This window comes from Ranitomeya variabilis, chromosome 7, assembly GCF_051348905.1.
Source record: "Ranitomeya variabilis isolate aRanVar5 chromosome 7, aRanVar5.hap1, whole genome shotgun sequence".
NCBI lineage: Eukaryota > Metazoa > Chordata > Amphibia > Anura > Dendrobatidae > Ranitomeya > Ranitomeya variabilis.
Genome location: NC_135238.1, coordinates 182,766,485 through 182,787,410, shown reverse-complemented (window position 1 = coordinate 182,787,410; position 20,926 = coordinate 182,766,485). Strand labels below are relative to the sequence as shown.

Genomic DNA, 20,926 nt, shown 5'->3' with positions numbered 1-20,926 from the left:
GCACGGCTTGTTGCAAAATCGGGTTTTGCTACAATTGTTTCCTCGAGTAGTGGCATTGTCAGTTTGGGGCGGAATGGTGATGAACAAAAAAATCCGTTTTTCTTGTGAACATGTGGGCGTTGTGGAAGCAATCAACACACTATCGGCAGCATCTACGGAAGTGGTTAGGGTACTGCAGCATCTGGTGTTCCTGGGCCTCAAGTTTAATTTGTGGATAGTAGCAGATGGCAAGGCAACCATGCCTACTAACGCTGATAATGTCTTTTTCCATCCACAGTGGCATCAGTCTCAAGGGCTGAGACCTTGCTTGGATTCGGCGGGCCAGGATTGTCCAGCGGAACTGTGGAACCTGCCCTTCGGGCTGTAGGGGAGTTATTTGCTAGATCACTTTCGGATAGGTCTTGGTTGCAATACAATGAAGCTTGGAGCACTTGGGAGAATTGGAAGGGGTCATATGGGGCTGGTATGGACGATGAGTATAAGCTGTTGTTGTTGTTAGGGCATGTATGGGAGTCGGGTTGGTCGGTGTCCAAGATGAGTAAGTTCCTAGCCGGTCTAGCATTTGGCTTCAAGGCCAGAGGTTTGCGGGATGAGACGAAATCCTTTTTGGTTGCGCAGTTAGTAAGAGGTTGGAAGAAAGGGCAGAAGTCGTTGGACGACAGACGACCTGCTTCCTTTGAAGTGTTGTTAATAATTGGTAGGCACCTGAGTTCTGTTTGTTTCTCAGAATGGGAAGTAGCGTTGTTCCATGCGGCTTTTTCGTTAGCCTTTTTCGAAGCATTTCGTTTGGGGGAGTTGGTTAGCCCTTCCAGATACAGGGGAGGGGGTTTGAGGAGAGAAGACGTGGATGTTTCATCAGATAGGGTGGTTGTGTTTATTCGGTCATCAAAAACGGACGTTACCGGTAAAGGTTGTAAAATAGTGTTATTTGAAGTTCCGAGTTGTCCGTTGTGCCCGGTAATCTGTGTGAGTAACTTGCTGAGAAGAGAAGGGGTTCTATCTGACCCATTGTTGGTTCATGCGGATGGTTCTTTCTTATCTCGTTTCCAGTTTGTTTCCATATTTCGGCAGTGTTTGGAGTTAGGGGGAATTTCACCGGCGAAATACAGCGGGCATTCATTTCGTATTGGGGCTGCGACGGAGGCAGCCAGGAGAGGTTTGGGGGATGAGGTGGTTAAACGAATCGGGCGGTGGGAATCGGAGAGATTCCGATCTTATGTTCGCCCGAGTTTGATATAACCGCATGGTTCCAATGTTTCGGGGTCTTTTTTGTATTGAGTTTGATAGATGTTCTCCTTTATTCTCTTACAGAACACGGCACAAGGCTAGTTTGGATTATGGGACATTCATTCGTGTTCTGGGCGGCAGAGAGGGCAGCGGTTCGTCCTGATGGTCGGCAGTTGGGTTTTTCACGGGACGTGGCAACCTTACGATGGATTGGAAAAAGGGGAATGACGTGGAGCCAATTTTTACCTGAGTTTCACCGTTTTGTGCGCTGGGATCAGTTTCCGCAAATTTTGGTTATTCATTTGGGAGGAAATGACTTGGGGAAGAGGCCTTGTAGAGAACTTATAAAAGACATTAAGTTCGATTTGTTAAGGTTGTGGGCAATGTTTCCTAAGGTTTTGGTAGTGTGGTCCGACATCGTCCCGAGGAAGGTTTGGCGGGGTACTAGGTCATTGGAGGGGATAAACAAAGCACGGATTAAGGTGAACAAAGCTGTTTCGCGTTTCATGGCAAGGAACGGAGCAGTAGTGGTGCGGCACGTCAACTTGGAGTCCGGTACGGGAGGTTATTGGAGATTGGATGGGGTGCATCTGAACGCGGTTGGTACCGATATGTGGTGTTTGGCGATCCAGGAGGGAATCGAAACAGCTTTGAAGGTTTGGTGGGACATAAATGTCTAAGGTTTTGGGGCATTTATGTTTGTGGCATGGGGTGGTGATCCTCGAAGTTGGTGGAAGTGGAAAATGGCGGATGGATGGGGGGGGGATCTCAATAGGTCCTGGACTCCCCGGGGTGATTTTAAATTGGTCAAAGGGGGACAGATAATCCCAGGAAGGGATTAGTAGGGGAACAAAAACAGGTGTACGGGTTTGGCCTGGCGGGTGGAGTTTGCCCCTGAGCTGGTGCATAGCAGCTGGGGGTAAGGCGGATATAAGGCCAAAATAGGCGGGACGTTTGGCGGAAAAATGTTGGACATATGTTTCGGGCTTCGAGGGTCACCCACCTCCGGGGTTTATTGTTTCATGATTTTGTATGTTTAAATGTTAATAAACGGCTGCTGTGGCCAATTAATCCAACCCAATTGTTTGTGTTTAATGGCGTTTTCTGTTTCTTCTTAGACAATGGGGGTGGCGGCTGTTTTTGTCAGGGGTAATATGAGGTAAGGTGAAGGTTTTAATACTAGAAGCTCACAGGAGTCACGGATACCCGTTGTCAAGAAAGGCCGTACTGGGCCCCTGGCAATTAGGGGAGGCCGCCATGACAGGGGAACGTGCGACGTAAATGAGCTTCTTAGGACTGCTGGGGGTGATAAGGTTAAAGGATCTGAGGGGAGGGGAAGAGTTTTTTGAATTTGAAAACGGAGGAGGGGTTATGGTCAGGGGGGTGGGGACCTTATAAAAAGGGGCGGCCACGTGAGTGGGGCAACCATTTTGGGTACTCACCGGCCACAGACGAAGCTCCCACCCACCCTCCCTTTTATTGTTATTAGCCTAAGATTATTGATCGGATGTTAGTAACTTTGGACTAAAAATAGGCTTATAGTTTACGAAGATATTTAATTATGACTAAGTATGGTAAATGATCTGTCGCGGCAGCATGGCATGGGGTGGTGATCCTCGAAGTTGGTGGAAGTGGAAAATGGCGGATGGATGGGGGGGGATCTCAATAGGTCCTGGACTCTCCGGGGTGATTTTAAATTGGTCAAAGGGGGACAGATAATCCCAGGAAGGGATTAGTAGGGGAACAAAAACAGGTGTACGGGTTTGGCCTGGCGGGTGGAGTTTGCCCCTGAGCTGGTGCATAGCGGCTGGGGGTAAGGCGGATATAAGGCCAAAATAGGCGGGACGTTTGGCGGAAAAATGTTGGACATATGTTTCGGGCTTCGAGGGTCACCCACCTCCGGGGTTTATTGTTTCATGATTTTGTATGTTTAAATGTTAATAAACGGCTGCTGTGGCCAATTAATCCAACCCAATTGTTTGTGTTTAATGGCGTTTTCTGTTTCTTCTTAGACAATGGGGGTGGCGGCTGTTTTTGTTAGGGGTAATATGAGGTAAGGTGAAGGTTTTAATACTAGAAGCTCACAGGAGTCACGGATACCCGTTGTCAAGCCTTCGGGAAGTCACAAGACTTCAAATCTGAACTTTCTTAATGATTGCATCTTACTGTAATCTTATGTTTATCCACATGTTTATCTACATGTTCATCACTAATGTTACATGTTATTATTGAACTAGCCTTCCCGAGATTGGGTTATATGTCATACTGATGTATCTCAAATCCACATGTTACCATTTACCTATCTGTTATTTGTGTAAAACTAATAAAAAGAAACTTAAAACAAACGAAGACTGACTTCCAAACTGTTTTGTTCACCGATGAGTGCCGCGCAACGCTCGATGGTCCAGATGGATGGAGTGGAGGATGGCTGGTTGATGGACACCCCATGAAAACACGGCTAAGGCGCCAACAAGGAGGTGGAGTAATGTTTTGGGCTGGAATCATGGGGAGAGAGATTGTCGGCCCCTTTATGATCCCTGAAGGGGTAAAGATGAACTCCATAATCTATGTGGAGTTTCTAAAACAACACTTCCTGCCATGGTTCAAGAGGAAGAACCGCAGCAAGATCATTTTCATGCATGATAATGCACCATCTCATGCTGCAAAAAACACATCTGCATCTCTGGCTGCTATGGGCATAAAAGAGGACAAACTTATGGTGTGGCCACCATCTTCCCCTGACCTCAACCCCATTGAGAACCTCTGGAGCATCATCAAAAGGAGTGTCTATGATGGCGGGAGGCAGTTCACATCTAAGCAACAGCTCTGGGAGGGTATTCTGTCCACATGCAAAACAAATGAAGCAGAAACCATCCAAAAACTGACAAATTCAATGGACGAGAGAGTTCAGAAGCTTTTTTCGAACAAGGGGTCCTATGTGCAAATGTAACATCACCTAGAATAAAGTTTTCACTTGAAAACTGTTTGATTTCATTTTGTAATAAGCTGATAATGCTTATAACTTCACAATTGACCTTTTTTTGTTCAAAATAAAAAAAAGAGGTTGAAAACTCTGCTGTGCATAATAATTTGGAACATGCATTTTGAGTGTTTATTTTTTTTAAAAAAGATACTGTTTTCATAGGCAGTTTTTTCCAAAACATTGCAATTATACTAGACTAGTAGATGACTGGAAAATAACAATGACTGCAATTCAGATAGGTAATTTAGAGAAAATATGAGGAAATATTATTTGCATAATAATTTGGAACACAGTGTATATATAGACTGTATATATGTTATAAGGAATATTTGAGGCCATGGAACCATTCTATGTCCATTTTGCAAGCCGTCGAGAAAATTTCGCCATACGGATGCCACACGGATGGCACACGGATAATTGTAGGAGAAAAAATTGCATCCTCGCATTGAATACGGATCACTGTTCAGGAAATTTTCTGCTTATCTCGGCCATCAAAAACGGACTGTATTTTTATATGTTGTGTGTGACTCCGGCCTAACTCCCAAACTGATTGCATTGTTTACTGACAAGGTATAAAACATTTTGAAAACACACCTAATACATTATTAACGACATTTTACCATGTTTATTTTCACACATGGAAATAAGTGATTTTTCCTTTTCGCTTCTGAACTATACAGAGTTCTGATATTTTATTTCAGATTATGTGCAGAACTTGAACTTGATTCATTTGACTACTTGTGGTTCAAGGTAAGCTGATTCTGTGAATAATTAATGTCTTACTGGATGTAGTTGACAACATTCTGGCCATGAAGTACATTTTGATGATAGTTCTAGCAAGTTACTGGTGAAACTCTTCCAAGGTTCTGTTAACATACAAAAATAAGCGATTTACGTGAATAACTTCTGAACTACACATAGAGTTGATAATTCTTTTGGCAAATATTGTTCAGGACATTGAGCTGGTCATTTTGAGTACTAGTGGTCTAGAGTACCTGTTTTCAAATTGAACTTACGTATGATTGAGTGTGTTTGATTATGCGCGACATAAGCGATTTACGTGAATAACTTCTGAACTACATAGAGTTGATAATTTTTTTGGTAAATATTATTCAGGACATTGATATATTAATTTTTAATACTAGTGGTCAAGGGTACCTGTTTTCAAATTGAATTTACGTACGATTGAGTGCGTTTGATTATGTGCGGCATAAGCGATTTACGTGAATAACCCAGGACCACAAGTAGTCAAAATAAACATCTCAAAGTCCTGATCAAAATTTTACCCAAACAATATCCACTCTATGTATAATTAACCATACATGAAAATCGAATAGCTAACTAATAACAAATAGCTAACTGCCATATATGAAAATCGAATAGCTAACTAATAACTAATAGCTAACTGCAGACTAACTTGAGTCCGGTGAGTCCAGGCTGGAACTTCAGACTTAAATAAGTTGTCCACTACAATAATTTTTTTTTTTTCATAAATCTTGCAATTATGTGCTACTGAAAACATCCACTGTCTTTATTTTAGCAATATTACCTTTTATCATGCTGTAGCAGCACATCTTCAGTGCTGGATCTAGCTCTCTGGGGTTAATCGACAACTTCCTTTCTCCTGAGTTATTGTGCTCTAATACTACAAGTTCCATGATGCATTGCACTGCCACTAAGCAGGAACCTCCTCTAGCTTCAAAAAGATTTGTGATGTCATTTCTGTCCAACCTCCTCTTTTACATTTGTCCAACGCACACTCCATTACACACAGATGTCTCTCTCTAACATCATGTCCTCCCTCTATCTGAAACTGAACCTGTCAAAAACTGAACTCCTCGTGTTCTCTCCCTCTACTAACCTACCTTTGCCTGACATTGCCATCTCCGTGTGCGGTTCCACCATTACTCCAAAGCAACATGCCCGCTGCCTTGGGGTCATCCTTGATTCCGAGCTTTCATTCATCCCCCACATCCGATCACTGGCTCGCTCTTCCTATCTGCATCTCAAAAACATTTCTAGAATTCGCCCTTTTTTTACTTTCGACTCTGCAAAAACTCTTACTGTCTCACTTATTCATTCTCGTCTGGACTATTGTAAATCTCTACTAATCGGCCTCCCTCTTACCAAACTCTCCCCGCTCCAATCTGTCCTGAATGCTGCTGCCAGGATCATATGCCTCACCAACCATTACACCGATGCCTCTACCTTGTGCCAGTCATTACACTGGCTACCCATCCACTCCAGAATCCAGTACAAAACTACTACCCTCATCCACAAAGCACTCCATGGCTCAGCACCACCCTACATCTCCTCTCTGGTCTCAGTCTACCACCCTACCCGTGCCCTCCGCTCCGCTAATGACCTCAGGTTAGCATCCTCAATAATCAGAACCTCCCATTCCCGTCTCCAAGACTTTACACGTGCTGCGCCAATTCTTTGGAATGCACTACCCAGGTTAATACGATTAATCCCCAATCCCCACAGTTTTAAGCGTGCCCTAAAAACGCATTTGTTCAGACTGGCCTACCGCCTCAACGCATTAACCTAACTATCCCTGTGTGGCCTAAAAAAAATAAAAAAATAAATAAATAAATAAATAAAAATAAACATTATCAGGTTCCTCTCATCATGTTCTCATACACTTTATGCAGTTAATAGCCCTCTGTGTCTGTACTGCTACATACTTAGGCAGTTAACTGGTTCATGCAGCTTTACATGAACACCCGAGCCTTACACTATGGCTGGTCCGAACAACTAAAGCAATTGTTACCATCCACCTCTCGTGTCTCCCCTTTTCCTCATAGTTTGTAAGCTTGCGAGCAGGGCCCTCATTCCTCCTGGTATCTGTTTTGAACTGTGATTTCTGTTATGCTGTAATGTCTATTGTCTGTACAAGTCCCCTCTATAAGTTGTAAAGCGCTGCGGAATATGTTGGCGCTATATAAATAAAAATTATTATTATAGATAGATAGATAGATAGATAGATAGATAGATACAGAGATATAGGATGGATAGATAGATACATACAGATATATCTATATATCTATGTCTATTTCCATAGATATGTCCATATCCATGTTTCTAAACCCCCTTCACCCCTGGAGCTTTTTTTGTTTATCTCTCCCCTTCTTTCCAGAGCCATAATGTTTCCATCAATATGGCCATGTGAGGGCTTATCTTTTGCGGGACAAGTTCTACTTTTGAACGACACCATTGGTTTTACCATGTCGTGTAACAGAAAATGTGAAAAAAAAGTCAAAGTGCGATGAAATTGCAAAAAAAGTGCAATCCCACACTTATTTTTTGCTTGGCTTTTTTGCTAGGTTCACTAAATGCTAAGGCTGTGCACACGTTGCGGATTTGATTGCAGATCCGCAGGGTTTTTTGCTGCCCAGAGTTGCATCAAATCCGCAGTGTAGTGCCCAACCAATGTAAGTCTATGGGAGCAGCAGACTTGTTGTGCACATGCTGCGGAAAAAGACACACCGAAACGCAGCTTTTTTTTTTCAGCAGCATATCACTTCTTTTTTTGCCAAACTGCAGCGTTTCTGTACCCATAGACTTTCATTGAGTCGGGCACATCTGCAGCAAAACCGCAGATGTAAAAAAGAGCTGCAGTTTAGATGCGGATGTGGGTCCGAGAAACGCTGCAGTTCGGGAGGAGGGAAGTGTGTGGGCGGTGATGGTGTGCGTGTATGTGTGTGCGGACGGGATCTGCGGGACTGTTCGGGTGTGTGCGGGACTGTTCGGGTGTGTGCGGGGCTGTGCGGGGGGTCTTTTGGGGTGTGTGCAGGCATCATCTGATGGGACTACAAGTACGCAGCATCCAATTTGCAGCTAATTTGGATGTAATCTGGACAGTGGACACGCACCCTACACTATCCATACATCTATCAATAGATATATCTATCTAGATATATCTATAGATAGATATAGGAATAGATAGATGTATGCATCTATAGATCTATCTATATGTAGCTCTGTCTATCCATTTCATCTATCATCTATATGTCTATCTATCTGTGTGTAATTGAGTGTGGGTTGGACAAATGTAAAAGAGGAGGTTGGACAATAATGACATCACAAATCTTTTTTTTGTTCAATAATACATCTTTATTTAGCTTTCAAAAATGCATACAAAAACGCACAAAAAACACGCAAAAACCGCACCAAAAAAAATTAAAAAATGCATCAAAAGCGCGAAAAAACTCCACAAAAAACTGCATCAAAACTGCAGCAAAAACTGCATCAAAACCGCACCAACAACAGCATCAAAACTGCACCAAAAACTGTATCAAAACCCCACCAACAACAGCATCAAAACCGCACCAAAAACTGCATCAAAACCGCATCAAAACCGCACCAAAAACTGCATCAAAACCGCACCAAAAACGGCATCATAAGGGTATGTGCACACGCTGCAGATTTTGCTGCGGAACCGCAGCGTTTCCGCAGCTGCGGGTCCGCAGTGGTTTCCCATGAGTTTACAGTACAATATAAACCTATGGGAAATGAATTCCGCAGTGTACATGCTGCGGAAAAAACGAGCGGAAACGCATCGGTTTATATTCCGCAGCATGTCATTTCTTTGTGCGGATTGCGCTGCGGGTTTAAACCTGCTCCAATAGAAAACTGCAGGTGTAAATCCGCAGCGGAAACCGCTATAGAAACCGCGATAAATCCGCAGTAATAACCACAGCGGTTTTGCACTGCGGATTTATCAAATCCGCTGCAGAAAATTCCGCAGCGGAATCCGCAGCGTGGGCACATGGCCTAAACGCACAAAAAACTGCTTCAAAACCGCACCAAAAACTGCATCAAAACCACACCAAATACTGCATCAAAACCGCACCAAATACTGCATCAAAAGTTCGCCAAAAACTGCATAAAAAAGCATCAAAAACCTGAATCAAAACCACGCAAAAAAGCACCAAATACTGCAGCAAAAACTGAATCAAAACCGCGCAAAAACCGCACCAAAAACTGCATCAAAACTGCTCCAAATATTGCATCAAAAATGCATCAAACCCTCACCAAGAACTGTATCAAAAACTGCAGCAAAACGGCACCAAAAACAGCATCAAAACCAGACCAACAACAGCATCAAAACCGCACCAAATACTGCATCATAACCGCACCAAAAACTGCATCAAAACAGCACCAAATACTGCATCAAAACCACACCAAATACTGCATCAAAACTGCACCAAAAACTGAATCAAAACCGCACCAAAAACAGCATCAAAACCGCACCAAAAACTGCATCAAAACCGCACCAAAAACTGCATCATAACCGCACCAAAAACTGCATCAAAACTGAATCAAAAACTGCATCAAAACTTCACCAAAAACTGCATAAAAAAGCATCAAAAACCTGAATCAAAACCACGCAAAAAACCGCACCAAATACTGCAGCAAAAACTGAATCAAAACCACGCAAAAACCGCACCAAGAACTGCATCAAAACCACACAAAAAACCCGCATGAAAACCACGCAAAAAATATGAAAAAAACGTGAAAAAATGCATAAAAAACGCAGCTGCGTTTTCAGCAAGGAGATGCAGATTTTGTGCAGAAAATTCTGCACCCAAATCTGCAACGTGTGCACACAGCATAAAATTGACCTGCCATTATGATTTTCCAGGTCATTACGAGTTCATAGACACCAAACATGTGTAGATTATTTTTTATCTAAGTGGTAAAAAAAAATTCAAAACTTTGCTAAAAATAAATAAAATAATTGCGCCGTTTTCCGATACCCGTAGCGTCTATATTTTCTGAGATATTGGGTCGGGTGAGGGCTAATTTTTTGCTTGCCGAGCTGACGTTTTTAATGATACCACTTTTGTGCAGATACGTTCTTTTGATTGCCCATTATTGCATTTTGATGCAATGTCGCGGCGACCAAAAAAACATAATTTTTTTTGTTGTAATGAAAACAACTGACATGTTGCTCACCGCCGAAGCCCACCTCAAAGCGTGGGGATAATGCCAGCTGATGTACTATTCCGTCAGCTGGCAGAAAGGGGTTAATGAACAATGTGTTTCAGTTAAAAAAAAACGAAGAAAAAAAAATATGGCGTGGGCTCCCGCAAAATTTTCTGCGCCAGAGGGGGAAAGCCAACAGCCGAGGGCCAATATTTTCTACCAAAAAATGAGTACAAAGTACCCACAGACCACCATACTACACAAAATAAAATCAATAAAGTTTATTGAAAAGATATTTAAAAAGACATAACATAGTACTGTATAGAGATATAGAAAAAGGACTCAGTCTAAAAATCCCAACTAAGCAGCAAATATTAACACAGTGTTGAACATTATTGATGACAGGTATATCTCAGTACTGAGGCTCATTCAAAATCCTTTAAGGCAGATAACCATTATATTATGCCCGGATAGATAAAGCTAAAAATACCGTTGACAAATATTCACTATAGTGCTTACCCATCATCAAATGCCGCTGTGGGACCGCCCCGACGCGCGTTTCGCAACTCACGTGCTTTCTCAAGGGGAGTGTGTGTCCCATCCTTACCTAACCTCCTTAAATACCCCCTGTGATTTCCGAGATTGCCAATGGAGTTCGCATGTGGGAACGCCATATTCAGCCCACAGCTGCATCGGGTCCGGCACTCAAGTTCCGGCGCGTGTTAGAGGAAAAACCTCGTGACGTCATTAAACACGCGCCGCAGCTTCAGAGAGGCCGCGCTCAATGCCAGGGCAAGAATATGTGATCGCGCATGCGCATATCGGCGCCATTTTTATGAAGTCCTATAAGGAACATCTCCTCTCAATAACCCACGGTATAAAGAAGAAATTAATTATTATTATTAAGTGTAATTCCATAACACTTTCATTAGTATTATTACAATGGTGTTTATATGCGCATGCGCAATCAGCCTTTCAGGGCTATTGAAATAGCGCTGATATATATGTGCCATCTATATTTGCTTCACATTTTGTGAGGCATTAATGGACAAAATTTCAGTATTACCTTTCTGAGATGGTGCTGATATGCCCATGTGTGGTTATATTTCCCCCTCCCCTTTTCTTCTTTATACCGTGGGTTATTGAGAGGAGATGTTCCTTATAGGACTTCATAAAAATGGCGCCGATATGCGCATGCGCGATCACATATTCTTGCCCTGGCATTGAGCGCGGCCTCTCTGAAGCTGCGGCGCGTGTTTAATGACGTCACGAGGTTTTTCCTCTAACACGCGCCGGAACTTGAGTGCCGGACCCGATGCAGCTGTGGGCTGAATATGGCGTTCCCACATGCGAACTCCATTGGCAATCTCGGAAATCACAGGGGGTATTTAAGGAGGTTAGGTAAGGATGGGACACACACTCCCCTTGAGAAAGCACGTGAGTTGCGAAACGCGCGTCGGGGCGGTCCCACAGCGGCATTTGATGATGGGTAAGCACTATAGTGAATATTTGTCAACGGTATTTTTAGCTTTATCTATCCGGGCATAATATAATGGTTATCTGCCTTAAAGGATTTTGAATGAGCCTCAGTACTGAGATATACCTGTCATCAATAATGTTCAACACTGTGTTAATATTTGCTGCTTAGTTGGGATTTTTAGACTGAGTCCTTTTTCTATATCTCTATACAGTACTATGTTATGTCTTTTTAAATATCTTTTCAATAAACTTTATTGATTTTATTTTGTGTAGTATGGTGGTCTGTGGGTACTTTGTACTCATTTTTTGGTAGAAAGTTTACAATTGTCCACTATTTTTTCTTGATTTTTTTGTACAGATTGAGAGGAGTAATCATAGTTATGCTCCTGGCTAAGGTTAAATATTTATGCTTTTTGTATCTTTATTCCGAGGGCCAATATTTGTAGCCTGCTATGAATATCAGCCCGCAGCTGTCTGCGTAGCCTTTACTGGCTATTAAAATAGGGGGACCCCCCCAAAAAATGACGTGGGGTCCCCCTATATTTCATAGCCAGAAAGGCTACGCAGACAGCTGCGGGCTGATATTCATAGCCTAGAGAGGGGCCATGGATATTGGCCCTCCCCCCAGCTACAAATACCAGTCCGCAGCCGCCCCAGAAATGGCGCATCTGTAAGATGCGCCAATTCCGGCACTTAGCCCCTATCTTCCCACTCCGGTGTAGCGGTGGGATATGGGGTAATAAGGGGTTAATGTCACCTTGCTATTGTAAGGTGACATTAAGCCGGGTTAATAATGGAGAGGCGTCAATAAGACGCCTATCCGTTATTAATCCAATAGTATTAAAGGATTAATAAAACACACACACATTAGGAAAAAAGTATTTTAACCCCTTCACCCCCAGAGCTTTTTCCGTTTTTTCGTTTTTGTTTTTCGCTCCCCTACTTCCCAGAACCATAACTTTTTTATTTTTCAGTCAATATGGCCATATGAGGGCTTATTTTTTGCGGGACGAGATGTACTTTTGAACGATACCATTGGTTTTACCATGCCATGTAACAGAAAATGGGAAAAAAATTCCAAGTGTGATGAAATTGCAAAAAAAAGTGCAATCTCAGACTTGTTTTTCGTTTGGCTTTTTTGCTAGGTTCACTAAATGCTAAAACTAACCTGCCATTATGATTCTCCAGGTCATTACGAGTTCATAGACACCTAACATGTCTAGTTTATGTTTTATCTAAGTGGTGGATAAAAATTCCAAAGTTTGCAAAAAAAAAAAAAAAGTGTGCGATTTTCCGATACCCGTAGCGTCTCCAATTTTCGTGATCTGGGGTCAGGTGAGCGCTTCTTTTTTGCATGCCAAGCTGTCATTTTTAATGATACCATTTTGGTGTAGATACGTTCTTTGATCGCCCGTTATTGCACTTTAATGCAATGTCGCGGCGACCAAAAAAACGTAATTTTGGCGTTTTGATTTTTTTTCTCGCTACGCCATTTAGTGGTCAGGTTAATCCTTTGTTTTTATTGATAGATCGGGCGATTCTGAACGCGGTGATACCAAATATGTGTAGGTTTGATTTTTTTTTAATTGTTTTATTTTGATTGGGGCGAAAGGGGGGTGATTTAAACTTTTATATATTTTTTATACTTTTAAACACTTTTTTTTTTTTATTTTGGCATGCTTCAATAGCCTCCATAGGAGGCTAAAAGCATGCACTACACGATCGGCTCTGCTACATAGAGGTGAAGTACAGATCACCTCTATGTAGTAGAAATGGTGGTGTATTTTGAGCGCCGACCACAGGGTGGCGCTCAAAGCAATCGGCCATCAACAACCATAGAGGTCTCAAGGAGACCTCTGGTTGTTATGGCAATGCACCGCTGACCCTTGATCATGTGACGGGGGTCAGCGGTGTGAGCACTTCCGGCCGTGCAGCCGGGAGCGCTAGTTAAATGCCGCTGTCAGCGCTTGACGGCGGCATTTAACTAGTTAATGGGGGCGGGCGGATCGCGATTCCGCTCGCGCTCATTGCGCACACATGTCAGCTGTACAAAACAGCTGACATATTGCGGCTTTAAGGTGGGCTCACCGCCGGAGCCCACCTTAAAGCAGGGGATCTGCCAGCTAACGTACTATTCCGTCAGCTGGCAGAAAGGGGTTAATATTCTTCATTTAAGCATACTTACCATACTTCGGCGCCTGCAAAAAATGTAAAATAATAAACCGTATACTACCTGTCCACCGTAGTCCAATTAATAACGAGTGTCCCATGACGATCTCCCCTATAGAACAGTGACATCGGGTGATGTCACTGCTCTATAGGACCCTATGTGACACACTGACAGGAGACAATGGCTCCTGCAGTGCATCACTGAGAGGTTACTATAGTTCACTGGTATCACTTTATGGCAAAAAGCTGCGTGGGAACTTTCTCACACAGCAATGCCAAAAGTGAGACTAGGGACTATTTTCTCACAGGGGCGTAGGAATACATTGTGGGGAAAACATTGTGGAAGGATACCTTCCATCATTGTATTCCTGGAGCCCCTGGAGAGCGGTCGCATCAGCTGATGCTCCTGCTCTCCACGGGAGATCGGCGAGGGACACTCGTTTTAATTGGATTTCTGCGGATCAGGGAGTATAGTGTTTGTTTATTATTTTAATATTTTTTACAGGTAACACTGGCTTCGAGGAACAAAGTGACAAGTGATAGTGAGTATGTACTCTATGTTTTATGTACTGTACGTCTGTATGTATGTTGTATGTATGTACTGTATGTATGTACTGTATGTGGCATGTTGCATGTCGTATGTTGCATGTCGTCGCATGTTGCATGTTTCATGTCACATGTTGCATGTCGTCACATGTTGCATGTTCTCGCATGTTGCATGTTGTCGCATGGTGCATGTCGCATATCACATGTCTCATGTTGCATGTTGTCGCATGTCACATGTTGTCACATGTCGCATGCCCTCGCATGTTGTATGTCGCATTTCGTTGCATGTCACATGTTGCATGTTGTTGCATGCCGTCGCATGTTGCATGTTGTCGCATGTTGCATGTTGTTGCATGCCGTCGCATGTTACATGTTGTCGCATGTTGCATGTCATTGCATGTCGTCGCATGTCACATGTTGCATGTCATTGCATGTCGTCGTATGTTGTCGAATGTTGCATGTCGCCGCATGTCACATGTCGCATGTCGTCGCATGTCGTCGCATGTTGCATGTCGTCGAATGCTGCATGTCGTCGAATGCTGCATGTCGTCGCATGTTGCATGTCACATGTTGTCATATGTCGCATGCTGCCACATGTTGCATTTCGCATGTCATCTCATGTCACATGTCGTTGTCACATGTTGCATGTTGACGCATGTCACATGTCGTTGCATGTCACATGCCGTCACATGTTGTTGCATGTTGCATGTGGCATGTTGCATGTCGTCGCATGTTGCATGTAACATTTTGCATGTCATATGTCGCATTCCCTCTCATGTCGCCACATGTTGCATGTCACATGGTGTATGTTGTATGTCTGTATGTACTGTGTCTGCATGTTGTATGTACTGTATGTCTGTATGTATGTACGTGTGTGTGTGTGTGTGTGTGTGTGTTGTTTTTTTTTACATTCAACACATTAGCTGGATGATGGGACTACTACTGTCCCATCATTGGCTAATGTGTCACTCACTGTCACTGTAGCAGGCATCGTCCGATAGGACTTGTAGTCCCATCGGACGACGCCTGCACACAGAGACACACACAGCAATGACGCCTGCAGCAGACCCCAGCACGGCCAGCGGACCCACCGCACCGCCCGGCGTAGCCCCACAGCACATCCCGGCGCCGACACATGCCGGCGCAGGCACCGGCAGATGCCGGCACCACGGCACATCTCGGCGCCGACACATCCCGGCGCAGGCACCGGCACATGCCGGCACCACAGCACATCCAAGCATCACGGCACAGCCAAGCATCACGGCACATCCAGACGCGGCACAATGGCAAATCCAGGCACAGCACCACGGCACATCCCGCAGACTCCTCTGCGCCCACCCATCCCAGAACACAGCGTTCACATCCCTACCTACTACCTAGCCCTCTGCTGGATGTCCTCATATGAACTCGAGCGTGGGAACTTTTCACAGGCTCCAGTTCATGAGGACATCCAGCAGAGGGCGCATCACCGCAACTCAAGGTAACTACAGGTCACCCTGCTTTCCATTCATTCCCCTGGTTTTTACAGGCAGGTGCAGCTGCATTAACAGGCTTCTGCTTGTAAAATTAGTTAACCCTTTCAGATGGATTTGCAACGTGGGACAGAACGACAGAAGGTATGGAATATTGTTGTTTGGTTTTTTTTTACTTTGTTTCAGGTGACAAGGGTCTTCGGGTGGATTAAGAGTCTAATAAAATATTACAACAACATCTGTCTTTATTTCATTAAAATACTTTGTAATAATGTGTGTTTTCTTAACCATTTCATACTATTGGATTAATAATGGATAGGTGTCATAATTGACGCCTCTCCGTTATTAATCTGGCTTAATGTCACCTTACAATAGCAAGGTGACATTAACCCTTCATTACCCCATATCCCACCGCTACACGGGAGTGGGAAGAGAGTGGCCAAGTGCCAGAATAGGCGCATCTTCCAGATGTGCCTTTTCTGGGGTGGCTGGGGGCAGATGTTTTTAGCCAGGGGGGGGGCCAATAACCATGGACCCTCTCCAGGCTATTAATATCTGCCCTCAGTCACTGGCTTTACCACTCTGGTGGAGAAAATTGTGCGGGAGCCCACGCCAATTTTTTCCGTGATTTAACCCTTTAATTTAATAGCTAGAGGGCCCAAATTTTGCACAATCACACTACTAACATTATTAGTGTGGAATATGCAAAAAAAAAAGGGATATGAGATGGTTTACTGTATGTAAACCATGTCTCATATCCTGTCGGGTTTGGGAAGGAGATAGCAAAAGCCGGCAATTGAATTGCCGGCTTTTCTCTATAACACCGCTGCGTATTTCTTGCAAGTCACACTGCTGGTTCGTGAGTAATCCATATTTTTCTCGCCCCCATAGACTTTCATTGGCGATTTTTTTGCGCAATATGGTGACAAACGCAGCATGCTGCGATTTTCTACGGCCGTATAATACAGATCCGTAAAATACGGCTGATAGGAGCTGGGCCATAGAGAATCATTGGGCCGTGTGTAATGCGTATTTTACGGACGTATTTTCTTGCGCTCATACGTCCGTAAAACTCGCTAGTGTGACGCCGGCCTAACTGTCCTAAAACCTCTGCCAAACCCGTCACATTTTTGCCCTATGTAATACATTTGTGGTCTTCCCTAGAAATATTAGACACTTTCCCATTCATCTATAAATTAGCTTAATAAACTTGGAACTAAATTAATTAATACAATTGATAATTATCAACGGCTCATTCACACGTTATATTTTCTTATACTAGTGATGATGATATTTTTATTTCTATAGCGCCAACATTTTCTGACCACTTTACAATTAAGCAGGGACATGAACAGACAATAAATATATCACAAAGTGACACAGATCAGCAGGTACAGGAGGAGTGAGGGTCCTGCTCGCAAGCTACAATCTATAAGGAAATAGGGTGGGATGTGCTATCCGTGCTTTTCACAGATAACACTTGTGCCTAAAATAGTGAATGGGGCAGTTCACATGTCCGGGATTGTTTGTAGTCCATACAAAATCATGGAGATATGTTCCATACTGATCCAAACGTCAGAACAAAATTGTCAATGCAAGTCTATGGGTCTGTGTAAAAATCGAACAGAACTGTCATCTTAGTGATGTCCGAGTCCGATCTAAACGTCAGATCAAAATACACATATAGCTCAGCCGTGAGACCACCATCGATCCTGGTCAAGTATCCAACATCTTTGGCTGTGAGGCTATGTGCACACGTCAGGATTTCTTGCAGAAATTTCCTGACCAAAACCGGACATTTTCTGCAAGAAATCCTGTGCGTTTTTTCATGTTTTTCTCGCATTTTTTGTGTGGATTTTTTTGCAGATTTTTCCGGGGGTTCCAAATGCAATAATATGGTGGGAAATCCGCAAAAAATCAGCAAAATTAATGAACATGCTGCGTTTTTTACCGCGATGCATTTTTTTCGCGGGAAAAAAAAGTGACATATGCACAAAAATTGCGGAATGCATTCTAAATGATGGGATGCATATGTATGCGTTTTTATAGCGAAAAAACGCAAAAAATCCGGAAAGTGTGTACATACCCTGAAACAACCCCATATGATCAGGTTTCCTCTACCAAAACTTGACAGTTCCTTCAATGATTCCAGCCATTGGCCCCGTTTTCCCTTGTTTCTTCCAGACCCATTTGCACCCATCAGAGACTAGTCTGTTGCCTTTCATCTCATCGCTCCAAATCACCCATCTTCAATCTTATACTGTCCATTTGTCATACGTTTTTGCAAACTCAAGCCAACGCTTCTCATCACAATAGTGAAGTTGAAGTCTCTCACCTTATTTGCAGCTTCCAGACTTGTGTAACGTCTGCAGGACAATTGATTGATTTTTGTATGGTTATCCTGAGGAAGGAGTCGGTGGAATCTGAAACGCATCAACAATAAACAATACATTTGTGTATAAGACAGCCAAGATGATTGTCTATAAAATGATGGGAGTCTCACGTTGGAAGCAGTAGTGGATGGTGAGATATGGAGCCTGAAAGTCAAAAGGTCAAAACATTGTTACTCTTTTGCTCGTCAGTGTGTTTGTCTTAGGGTATGTGTCCACGGGCCGTTTTACATCCGGAATAGCAGTGGATTGAACGCTGAGCAGAGCCGCAGCATTCAATCTGCCGCGTCCAGATGTTACAGCATAGTGGAGGGGATTTTATGAAATCCCGTCTCCACTATGCGTGCTAATACGCACCCGGCGGCCCTGCGATTCCGGACATGCGCCGCGTCTTTTTAGATCGCAGCATGTCCGTTTACCTTGCTGCGTCGCTGCAAGGTAAATCACAGGGCCCTATGTGTGGGGTGCGATGATGCCGGATGTGTGCAATGAACACATCCGGCATCATCGTGTCTCCAGAAGGGGGCGGGGCTTAGGGCAGAGCGAGTTTTCCGCTCCGTCCAAAGCGCCGGCCATCCTGAACGTGGACACGCACCCTTAGGATCTTCTTGTGTTTTTAGGGGGTTGATTTGTGGTCTGTTTATTTTATACTTATTATTGGTAATTTTTTAAATATATTTATTTGTGTTAATAATTTTTGATATATTATATTACTACTATATTTTTAATACAGATTGTTATATGGAAAAAAATACATTGAAGAAAAAAAACCTGATATAAACAATAGGTCATTTTGTCATGAGGCCTTCAGCGTAACCTCATTATAATGTGATATTTGCAGGTGATTCATGTTTCGTCCTGAAGGTTTAGAGCTGGAGTGGCCTCTGCTGGTAACACCTAGTACTGCACAACAGATGGAAGCATTTTATTGGTTTCGCCAGTAGGTGTCAGTAGCGCTCAGTGTAACGGCATCACAGAGAGATAAGGAGACGTAATATCAGAATCTGGGGAGATAGTGAGAAAGTACAGGAGGAATATATATATATATATTTACATTTTCATATTTTGCATAGTTCATTATTTTTACCGAATAATAATTATTGCAGATGTGACTGAGGGTTAATAATGATCTGGTGAAAAAAGAAAAAACAGCTCCGACTCTAGGGGCATTGTAGCACGGAAGCCAAGGGATCAAATGTAGAAACAATTCAGCGTCTTAAAATGTCGATGTTTATTAGAGAACTAAGTACAAAGTTCAATGCATAGTATTTACATAGACAGTCTTGAATGTTTGCATTGAATTTTCTAATAAACATCACAATTTTAAGAAATTGGATCTTTTTCTACATTAATAATGATTTCCCGATCTAAAATGAATATTTTCTGTGTATATAAAAAGTGGTTGTCACGCTGTGTTGTCCAGCCTGCTCCCCATTGTAGACTCTACAACGAGGGCTATGGACGGGGCGATCCGCACCGCTGATCGGCATGGGGTCTCTTAGGCCGCGTCCGGCCTCCTCCCACTTCAGGACCACTGGTTAGTTCTGAGGTCCCCCAGGGTCACAAATACCGACCTGATGTTGACACCCCACCCCAATCGGCATAGCACAGGGCAGCCCAGAACACCTGGACTCAAGCGCTCCAGCACTCAGCCTCCCTGGTAACTAGGATTACAGGCGCACGCCACCGCGCCCGGCGATTGTCTAGTGCTGCTATTACTGACTAGAGGCTGCAAGGAGCCGTGACGTCATCGGGAGCCACAGCGCCATCTAGTGTCTGCAGGATGAACCTGCCATAAAGTCAGTAACATAAGTCAGTATACCGCTGCAACATGGTCACAAATCACAGTAACATCAGAAATAACCTCAGAAATACTCTGACACCGGAGTCTGATACTTGATTCTGATACCTTACTTTCACATATCAAAGTCACAAATGAAAGTCAAACCTCAGAAATACTCTGATACTTGACTCTGATACAGGAAATTAGTAAAATTAGTAAAATTAGCAAAAATTAGTACCTGGGATCACTTGACCTTGTGGTGCAATGGTAAGGCCGACGGCTGTAGTCTCTAGACGCAGGATCCATTTTTTTGTCGGCCGGATCCTTTTTTTTTTCCGCCGGATTGGTTTTATCTTTCTGCCGGATCCGTTTTTTCCACCGGGTCCGTTTTTTTCCGCCGATCCGTTTTTTTTTTGCCGAATCCGTCGTTTTTTCGCCAGTCGGTTTGTTTTTGCGCCGGATCCGTTTTTTTACGCCAGATCCGTTTTTTTTCGCCGGATCCGTATTTTTCCGCCGATCCGTTTTTCCGCCGGATCCGTATTTTTCCGCCGATCCGTTTTTCCTCCGGATCTGTTTTTTTTCCGCCGGATTCGTTTTTTTCCGCAGATCCGGGTTTTTTTGCCGAATCCGTTTTTTTTTCCGCCAATCTGTTTGTTTTTCCGCCGGATCCGTTCTTTTCCGCCGATCTGTTTTTTTGCCGAATCCGGTTTTTTTCCGCCAATCGGTTTGTTTTTGCGCCGGATCCGTTTTTTTTTACCCCAGATCCGTTTTTTTTTCGCCGGATCCGTGTTTTTCCGCCGATCGGGTTTTTTTTGCCCCGGATCCATTTTATTACAAGCCAGATCCGTTTTTTTTTCCGCCGGATCCGTTTTATTTTTCTGATCCGTTTTTTTTGCCGACTTTGTTTTTATCCCGCCAATCCGTTTTTTTTTGTGCCGGATCCGGG

The 20,926-nt window shown here is 43.4% G+C and overlaps 1 long non-coding RNA gene across 1 annotated transcript in view; it reads right to left on the bottom strand.

Annotated features, from left to right (window-relative positions):
* The window catches only part of LOC143785827 (uncharacterized), a 28,189-nt gene extending 9,680 nt beyond the window's left edge, over positions 1-18,509 (bottom strand). The window contains exons 1-2 of the long non-coding RNA XR_013218099.1: positions 18,143-18,509; positions 4,994-5,076 (exon numbers count right to left, since the gene is read on the bottom strand). This is a non-coding gene — a long non-coding RNA (uncharacterized LOC143785827). The remainder of the gene's footprint in view (positions 1-4,993; positions 5,077-18,142) is intronic.
* Between the last annotated feature and the right edge of the window lie 2,417 nt (positions 18,510-20,926).